This window comes from Cheilinus undulatus, linkage group 10 (assembly GCF_018320785.1).
Source record: "Cheilinus undulatus linkage group 10, ASM1832078v1, whole genome shotgun sequence".
Classification (NCBI taxonomy): Eukaryota; Metazoa; Chordata; class Actinopteri; order Labriformes; family Labridae; genus Cheilinus; species Cheilinus undulatus.
In genome coordinates, this window is record NC_054874.1 from 17,283,467 (window position 1) to 17,294,200 (window position 10,734).

The following is a 10,734-nucleotide window of genomic DNA, read 5'->3' on the forward strand; positions in this document are numbered from 1 at the left end:
ACCTCCTTCACTTTTTCAATTTTATTATGTTGCAGCCTGATGCTACAGTAAAAAAATATTCTCATTAATCTACACTCAGTATTCTATCAAGGCAAAGTGAAAACAAAATTTCAGAAATGTTTGCAAATGCATTAAAAATACAAAAAACTAGTATCACAATGAAATCTTAACAGAACAGACCATAACACACTTTTTTGTCACAAAGAGGCCTTTGTATAAACTATCTATTAATTGTGCCATCATCATTTTTAATATGAGCAAATCTGACTATGACAACCTCAGAGCAGACAGGGCCTCACGCCACTGAGATCTTGTTTTTTATGTACAGGTGTTTGTGATGAGGTAACACACTGAGACAGCACACTGTGATCAGTGGTAGAGCTGGTGGGGGGCTTACAGGGTCTTCATTCTTGTAGCTGAACTGACAAAATCAAACTATGTTATGGCTTCTCACACCTTATAAGCATGCTGCAGTCTAAAAAATACTGTTAACATTGGACTAAGTCTCAACATTTCTGCATGTTCACACATAAATCTATATCTAGTACAACAGGATCTGCTTTTCATGTTCTTTTGTAAAGTGATTTGTGAAAATTATACACCCCCAATTCAAAAACAGTTAACTGTGTTAAATGAAAACAGATGCCATGATTTGCAAAGCTCATAAAAACATATTTTATTCACAATAGAACATAAACAACATATTAGATGAAGAAACTGAGATCATTTCATGACAAATATTAGCTCATTTTGATTTGATGGCAGCAACACAACCCAAAAAAGTTGCAAAAAATGCAACAAATAGATGGAAAAGTAAGTGGTACAAATTAAAAACTGCTGTAGGAGTATTTTGCACTAATTATGTTAATTGGCAACACGTGGGTAACATGACTGGGTGGAAAAGAAGCCTTTTAGAGATGCAGAGTCTCTCAGGAGTAAAGATTATGTGGAAACTGTGGAAATATAACAGATTAGGGATCAAGATTGTTCCCACAGCCACCTAATAAAGACTGGAATAAAAGCTGTGCAGGATGGATCCAGTGTGTTTTTAGAGGAGCACAGAGCCACAGGCTCATCCTTACTGCTTATTTTTATCACAGTACTAAACAATTTGTGTCATTCTATGAATTTTTGCGGTAAATATAAATAAAAAGGCAATGGACTCAGTGTGCAAGGATCAAGAGCATGATGTTTTTTTCAGATTTCAGATTTAAAAAAAAAACATATACCAAAATAACAGACTCAGTGTGCAAAGACCTTTAGGTCATTGTTACACCTGATGGTCCAGGGACTCGCTTTGGTTCAGAACTCAAATTGCAACATTGTTGCACTTTTCTATGATTTGGTTCGCATTCACATCACCCTTGGTCAAACGAACTAAATCATAAGCTTGTGGCGCTGCTGTCCCAGACAAAAAGCGTCGAAGAAGACAAGGAGACGTGGAAGAAGATGAAACCGGAAATCCATCTTCTTCCACCAGTCTTTTTTTTCCACATAAACAATGAAACAACACCTGCTTTTGTTTTGGGTTGTCATGAGCAGACTGAATGACTCAGTACCAAAGAAAAAGGCAAGGGGCAGTACTTTCAGGCGTGGCGGAGTCGTGACGTAAGCAAGAGCAACAAGAGGCCAGTGCAATTATGGCAGAAGACATTAGCTTGAATGCTGCTAAAGAGCCAGTTTTATCAGAATTTGACGACATTTCTTCATTAAAAGAAGAACAAAGAACAGAATTGTTTTCTTTTCAAAAACGACAAAAGTCGTGTACTGACATGTCTTCAGTCGCCATGGTATCCATCCGGACTATCCAGGAAACAGACCAGAGTTTGTTTAAAGTGGACCAAACAGCTCAGGTGTGAACGAGCCCTTAATCAGACAAGAATGAGACAACATTCCTCTGCCAAATCTCCAAAGACTGGTCTCCTTACTTCCCAGACATTTACACCCTTGTTCAAAGAAGAGGAGACATTGCACATTTGACCATGAGTGAATTATAATGATAAAAGGGTAAACACCCTGAGATAGGGTTCCAGGTAGCAAATTCTGGTTTCTCAAAATCGAGAAAAGTGTTGAACCAGTCTCTGAAACTGGAATGTGATGTTTACACGCCCAAACTTTAAAAACCTGATCAAGTAAAGTCTGTGCACTCCCAGGTCTTATATCCCTCTCTAACCTCCTGGCCTCACACATACACAAACACACACTTCCTGCTTTAGTCAGAATTGTTCACCTCTTAGCCACATTACACACACTTACTCCGATAATTCTCCAAAGCGTCTCCACAGGCGTAACTCACCTGCTCCTCCAGATTATCCACTAACTCAGTATTGATGCACTGATTCCCAAGTATGTACACACACAAGAGCTCACGCACACACACAACACACAGACACAAACATCCTCATCTGGTATTGACATGCCGCGCGGCTGTAGGTGTTTCCATTTAAGGTCAGTCGATTGCCTTAAGTATGTAATGTTAGGAGGGGGGTCCGTAAACATGTCAAATTAGCAGTAATGAATGACCAGGCACCAACGGGGGGAACTGTCAGGGTGCACGCCCAGGACAATACATTACCCTGAGTTATCCTAGCCTGCCCTCTTTATAACTCACACACACAATCTCAAAGTGGAGGGACCCATTCAGTGGTCACACTCTCTGCTTTAATGGGCTGTGTGGCTGATTTGGTGTCCAAGAGATGAAAAACACTTAAAGAAAGAAAGTCAGAGTGAAAAGTTCAAGAGGAGGAAAATACAGAGTTAAAGACTGACGGACACATTCAGGATGACAGAAAAAAAAAGTTATTGGAGCAAAAATGTATGAAAATAGATAGAGAGATAGATAGCAAGCTAAGCGAGAGGGAGAGAAAACAAATGGTGGTATTTATTTTTTTCTTCTCAGTGTTGAAACAGGAAAAAGGACCTCTGGTTTAATAAACCATGAATCCTTTCACAGAGGGTTTGTATGTTATTCTTTGGAGAAACAGATACCAGGATAGGAGAAGGAGAAGCAGGGAGCAGTGTGAGGAGGGGGGCAGCCGTGCTCTAAAACCATATGAATGTTAGGTCTCCACACACACACACACAGCGCCCTCAGCCCACTTCCAGGCTGTATGTTAGTTTTGGGTTGGAAATGTGGGATGAAGAGGAGGAGGAAAGGGGGAGACACATCCTTTCAGAGCCAGTCGAGTCGAAATAAGAAGTAAAAGTTACACTTCCCATCTGTAAATGATTAAATCCCTCTCTTCTTCCTCTCTGCATTTGACAGTTTGGGAAAACATATTCCCTGCACATTAAAAATCCTCAGCTCACCACAACAATGCTCCAGCATCAGAATGTGGCAAATTCAAAAGCATAACAGAAGTGTCCTTCTGGGTTCTTACACCCACTGTAGATATGGTGATACATAAACATGTACACAAACATGAACCTACTGTCTCCCGCCCTCCCTGCTCTCCTTCCTGTAACAAAGGTTACATTGATCATGTTTCTAAAAGAGAGCCTGTATTTCCACACGGCCTCTGCCTCTGATATGTTTTCTTTGGCAGGTCAGACCTCCACTTTTGTCATTCACTCAGCATATTTTAACAAATTAGAAACATTAGAAACCAGGATGGCGGCGATGTTTTGGTTTGCTTTCGAAACTCTTACAGTCCCCACAATTATATTTCAAAACACGGGCGAATTGTTTGACAGGCGAGCGGAATAAAACCCTAAAACAACTCTTTCATTAGAAACACATGCTCCCGCAATTAGAACCTAGCATTATGTTAATGTGTGTTTGCACTGGTTCATTTGTTGTCGTGTGAACGGTGACGCAGCCCGAGCGCGTCTGCGTGCGCCAGCGTACGTGTGGGAGTGTGTGGTTGCCTGTGTGTGTTTGGAAGGGACAAAGGGACACAGTGCTCCACATAACAGCGTTACAGATGGCTGTTGTGAGTGGTTGTGACAGTGAAAGCGAGTGAGTTCCCACTCCATACAGATGTACTCTGAGTGACCTTACAAACACAGTGGAACTAAAACAGGCCCCCTACCTCTCGCTCTCACTCTGGCACACACTGTCAATTCTCACTCAGCCCTTGCGGGGCACTAAAAGTTGTTTCCTGAGCCAGGAATACATCAAGGGCCAAGAATATATAAGCAGAGAGCAGGAGAGATGCATAGCAAGGGTCCAGGAAAGCATAACTTGGACTAAGTAAATATTGAACTGAAGGATTAGTAGCTTTTGCCACCTATAAAAGCAGGACGGGTATGCCAGCCTGACTTAACGACCACACGGTCTGACTTTACCCGGGATTGTTTTACCAAGGAGCAGTGGTGGACAAAGAGAACATTTCAACAAGTTCACTTTATGGAGGAAAAATGGGAAAAACTATAATCGACTTTACGAAGCTGAACAACCCACTTCTTCCTTTGACTGATTTAGGGTAGCGTTTAAAAGTTAATGGAGGGAGGAGAGGGCTGAACTCTGTGTTTCACTTTATTAAAAAAGGCAAAGCCAAGAAATAATAATCTACTCTTCTGGAATCAAACTGTTATTAAGAGAGAAATTGCAGCAGAGTTCTTTCTGTGTGACAAAATAATCTGTAAGATGTTTCATCAAAGACTTCTAAGGCCCGGGTAATATGGCGTGATCCACCAAAAACTGAGGTGTTCCTGATGTTTAGTCCTGTTTTCAGATGCAATATTATGATACAACGGAGGCCATTTCAAGGAGGAGGTTCAACAAACTCAGAGCCTACCCTGAGCTCTGAGTTGATCTACCTTCAGATGAGAAACTCTGAGTTTCCGGTTTTCAAACAGCAGATTTGAGTAAGCCAATCAACTCTGAGGTTATTTACAGTATTCAGTATGAGCCTCATCAATGGAGCCATGATACAACGATTCACCAAGTGACAACCAAAGGTCAACGCTCTTAAACTAGAGTTCGCCAAACTGCGAATAAAACTTACACAAAAAGTAAGGAAACTTGTGTTTAGTAGAGTATATGTTTGTTGTAACAATGCAATTTATTTCCCTTTTAAATGGTGCCACATTTATAAGGAACAGTGTCAATTTTGGCAGTAATTTTTAATTTTAGTCTTAGTCTTTAAATGAAATGCATTTCAGTTTTAGTCACATTTTAGTCATTTCTGTCCTTTTTAGTTTTAGTCTAGTTTAGTCGATGAAAACTCAAAAAAATATTTTAGTCTAGTTTTAGTCCATAAAAAGTCCTCACATTTTTGTCTTTACTTTTAGTCCAAGCATTTATTTTCTTGCCTAAATCTGGTACTAAAACATGGTGGTGTGCTCTCTGCACCCTGCCAAACCTAGGGTCTCTGCTTTCTACAGCTGAGAAGCAGAATAGATACAGCTGCTTTTTTGACAGATTTACTAAAAGTGGAGAAATATCACGGATTTTAAATGTCTGATGAAAATGAAATTACATTTTTGTCTAGTTTATTCATCTTGACGAAAACTAAACTTAGTTTTTGTCAGTTTTATTCATCACAGATCTATTTTGTTAGTTTTAGTCTTTGTCGTGGAAAAAAAGGCTGTCGATTAATATTTTTTAGTCATAGTTTTAGTTGGCAAAATTAACACTGATAAGGAACAAGCATGTGTGGGATGAGCAGCAGAGCTGAGTAGAATCCTGGTAGGACAGGGCCCTTCTGTGTGGAGTTTGCATGTTCTCTCTGCATGTTTGAGCTCTTCCTGGGTACTCGGGCTTCCATCCACGGACTAAAAACAAACTCGTTAGTTTCATTGGTAACTCTAAATTGTTCATCAGTGCAAATGTGAGCGTGAATTTCAACCCTGTGATTGGCTGATGACCAGTCCAGAAGTACCCCGCCATTCCCCCATGACAGCTGGAATTAGCCCCAACCCCCCCTGCAACCCCAAATAGGATAAACAGTATTGTTGAAGGAGAGATTCTGGGGGTGTGAGTTAGAAATAAGTAAGCTTGCCAGACCTTCCTCCCACACGTCTTGTATCAGATGTGGACTGCCAGCTCAAGCCTGTATAAGCCAACAAAGCATAAATTGACCTCCATAAATCTATGGCTTTATGTGAAATCACCCACTACTCACTATAAAATTAGCAATATAGATAAATCACCATTTTGTACCATTATGAGTGAGAATTTAGAATCTGATTGCTGAATTGTGGATGTTCCTTTCTTGCAGTGGCTGCCATAAGTGCTGCCTGCTGACTGTAACAGCAGGTAACATACTATAGCTGCTGATGACCATATCATAGGTGCACATATATATATATATATATATATATATATATATATATATATATATATATCCTATAACTGAGGAGAGATCTGGTGATCTAGTATAATGAGTAATGGTGGATTTTCTTGGCACTGTAAGAGGAGTGCATGCAGCTGCAACGTGGTGTGAGTCTAGCTGTATAATTTTTGGCGTACGCCATTTCTGGGGTTTGGCAGTGTTTAGTTCAGTCAGTCTAAGGAAGGCAGTTGGTTCTTGTGTCCCAGAGCCACCTCTGGCATGCTAGTGCTTACTGCCAAACACATTCCTACTTCATCTTACCCATCTACCACCTGGTAATCAGGGCCCAAACAGCACCACCACCTTCAACAGACCCAGGCCCCATAGCCTACATGCGAGCTACAGGTAGTGACAGTGCTAATAAAAGGGGGATATTGCAGGGGTTGCTATTATTATACCCCTGTATTGTTTTACTTCTGAAGAATATCTTTAATCCTATGTGGGGTCAATAATAATAGGTACTCTTTCTCGTCATGAAGTAAAAAGCTTGTGTTGTGCTCTTGTTTATTTCCTTTGAAAATAAAGTTTGTGATGAATGTTAAAGCAGGTAACTACTCCACAGACTCATCTTAATGTCCTTTACATTTTCCAACAATAAAGTTACATGGAAAGTATTGGTAGAAAATGGTTCACTCTGAAGGCAGTTTTCTTCAAACCTGCAGATTTTGTAAGAAGATGCTGCTGCAATAATGTCAGATTGTCATCTTATTGTTTAATCTAATATATACCATCATACATTGTGGTGTGAAGGAAAACAATAGACTGTATGCATGACACCAATAAATGAGTAGTGGCGTGAAAACACTGTATATGTATTAAAAATACAGAATGACGAATTCATTGATTGTGAAATTACCCTCCACTGAAATTCAGGCTGGTATTTACTATTGATCCCTGTTGGCATTGAGCTGTACATTTCAAACCTTATTCCAGGCGCCCGGCAAGATGGCGAGTAGTGTCTGACTGTGTGTTTTATTGTGCTGATGAGCTCACACATAATCCTCCATGGAGAATACACTAGGTACGCAGTAAGGCATACTGATTGAGTCAGGCAAAGCATCAGACAAAACCATGTTTACAAGACAATGGTAGAATTGGATTGTGGGCAATGTAGGCCCCAGATTTTCACAAAGGAAGAAGGTGCATAATATTGCAAGATTAGTATTATTTTTATTTTGTAGATCTTTATTTCTCTCAGGCTGAGATAGTGTACTGGACATTATTTCATGTCTGTTTCATCTAAATGTATACCTTGTACTTTATATGGCTCTGTATTGGTTGTGTAGATGAGGATGGGATTAAGGCTCCTTTTAAGAGATCTACTATCTGTCTCACCTCAGTGATAACAGCTGGAAAATGGCTAGAGTCTAGTAAAACATGGGCCATCCAAACTTAAAGTATTGCTGACCAAGTTTTATTGCAAAACCCCAAAAATCCACTATTATTTACTAAAGCTACAAAATAAACTTTTCTTTAGTGTTGCTGTTTCAAAAAGTAAACTGCTCCACTTCTTCTGGAATTAGCCTTTATTTATTTATTTATTTATTAAGACAATGAGCATGCTGATCACTTGGGTATGTCAGTGTTAGCCATGCCTCGCACAAAAGGAAAGGACAAGAAAATCCTCCACTAAGGCCTTTGACCCCAACAATAACTTGTTTTCAGACTTGTTAACTACAAGCTCCAAAAGATTATTTCAGTCAGGCCAAAGTGTGAAATGCTAACAAGGAGGCCAGCACTAACCCACATTGATATTACACTAAAAAAATCAAATGAATGAACACAGTGCAGTGCATTCAGAAAATACTCAAACCCCCTTCTCTTTCCTTTTAAAATTAGCAGAGGTTCCTCCTTTTTCTCTCAATCTTTGCTGAGGTGTTTCTACACCTTGGTTAGAGTCTACCTGTGGTAAATTTAACTGATTAGACATGATTTGGAAAGGCACACAACTCTCTATAGAAGGCCTCACAGCTGATAATGCATATCAGAACAGCAACCAAGCCTAGCTCAAAAGAACTACCTGCGGAGCTCAGAGACAGGATTGTGCAAGGCTTATCTGGGAGAGGATCCAAAAAACTTCTGTTGCACTGAAAATTCCCAAGAGCACAGTGGCCTCAATAATGTTCATATCCGGGCGCAGATGGCCTAGTGGTTGAAGGTGTGCCCCATGTGCGCGGTGCGAATCTGGACTGTGGCCCTTTCCTGCTTGTCTCTCCTCAACTCTCTCATCCCTGTTTCCGATTCAATCCCCTGTCCTCCTTTAGGTGCTAAAAGCCCAAAAATAAATCTTAAAATGATGATAATAATGTATGGAAGAAGTTTGGCACAACCAGGACTCTTCCAAGAGCTCGTCATCCAGCCAAACTGAGCAATCAGGTAAGACGGGCCTTAGTTAGAGAGGTGATCAAGAACCTGACGGTCACTCTGGCTGAGCTGCAGAGATCGGAGATAGGACAAAGGTCTAGATGGACGACCATCACTGCAGGCCTCCAGTGATCTGACACTCCAAGCAGGCTTACATGGAGTGTAGATTACTGTACAAGTGTAGAATAAGGATAGAAAGAGTCTGAATACTTTCTGAACTATATGTTGGCCCCACCAAAAAGTGAGATGCAGTAACATAAGCAAGTTAAGTAAGTTGAACAATATACCTTCATGATATATCAGCTGTTGTTTGCATAAAATAAGGACGAGTGAGTTCAGCTATCAGGCCTTCACTGAAGATAGTATGAATGCAGTACTCAGGTGCAATCACTCGGTATCCAAAAGCCCAGCATGCTTTATTAATGCAGAGGGCAAATAGAGGCCTATGTGCCTAAATTTCTTTTTCTCCTGTTTCCCTCCCATTTGTAAAATTTTCCATTACAACTGATTCAGTTTGGTGAATCCACAACTTTTTATCTTCATGACTGTTCAAAGAAACCCTATTAATGTGTTTTTCCAAATCACCAGGAAAGTTCAGACTGATGTGCAACAACACAAAATACACTAATGTGTCAGTATTTAACTAAATAAGAAACAATCTATTCATAAATAAGTGTTACCAAGTGAATGTGGTACCAAAAATCTGTTTGAGTGGATAATGCATTAATTGGATGCTGAAATGAGCAAAAAACCTAGCAGCTTATTATGTCATTAATATGGACATGATCATCGTGACAAAAGCTCTCCTTCTTATAGAAATTTCTGATCACTCTCCACTCAGTGTGAATAAAGAATAATACAACCTTTCACACTTATGACACTACGATACATTTTTCCACACTCCCTTCGTACGCCATTCTTTGTAAAGCAGGCCCTCAAATATACTTCTAACAGATCTGTCTTGAAGCATTCCTCTGCTTTCTGTGATGTTGAAGCTGATTCTGATTTTGGTCTTTGCTTGCTCATTCTTTTATTCCTCCTCTGAGCCAGCTCTTTTCTGGTGGTGGATTGTGAAACAACAAGAATGTTTTTTATTCTCGTGCGGTCTCACCCACAACATTTGTTTCCCATTTGACAGATTTTGGAACAGAAATTCTTGGGAGAGAAAACGATGGTTGCATGATGGTTTAAAAAATACACTCCTCGACCTATCCCTCAAATCTCTTTTGCTTGCTCTCCTTTACTTCCTGCTCCGTCTCTACACTTTTTGTCTGTTGGTTTAAGTCCAAACAAAGTCACCTCATCGTGTTTTGTGGGGGGGATTGTAAAGTTTTCATTGAGCCCATGTGGAAGTAATTTAGCTGTAATCTCCTGTAATTGTGACTGTAACACAGAAACAGGCTGGAACAGATTGGCCTCATATTTTTCTTCAGGGTCACTCTGGGCTTATCTCAATATTTAGCGTCTTGCCTGATTGAGTTATCATATCACATTTGCTGTTAAGAGCTGAGTGATGTCAACAGCTGTAACCAGAGAGCAGAAAATGTTGCTTTAAATCACAAAGAGGAAGGTTCCTGTTTGAAGAAAGCATACACATCAGTGTCAGTGTGACCCAACTTTTTAAAATGCATGACATTTAAGAGCACTGCAGAGATCTGAAACAAAAATGCTGCTTAGATTTAAAAAATACAAAAACATTATAGCATGGCCTATCCTAAATCTGAACCCAGTTTCCTACACTCGTGTCACACTTTCTCTCTCAAGCTCATGCAGAAGTCAAGAGCACTCTGCTCAGTTGCAGCTGAGGTGCAAATGGTTTGTCTCTACGCATCAGTGACCCAACGCTGCTCCTTTGCCTCCTCTCTCCTCTGACTGCTCCTCCTTGACTCTGTCCATCAATGCACCACCTCAGTCACCCCTTTGTACTTTTATCTCTGCACCCTCTTCCTCATAATTTGTCTCTCTGTCCTCTGTTCATCATTTTTCTGACTCACGATTTGTTTTCCCTGCTGCCTCAGCCCTGCGGCCCTTGCTCACACCTCCTGATGAATGAGTAATCTTGTTGCATTGTACTCAGCCATCCTTGTCCATG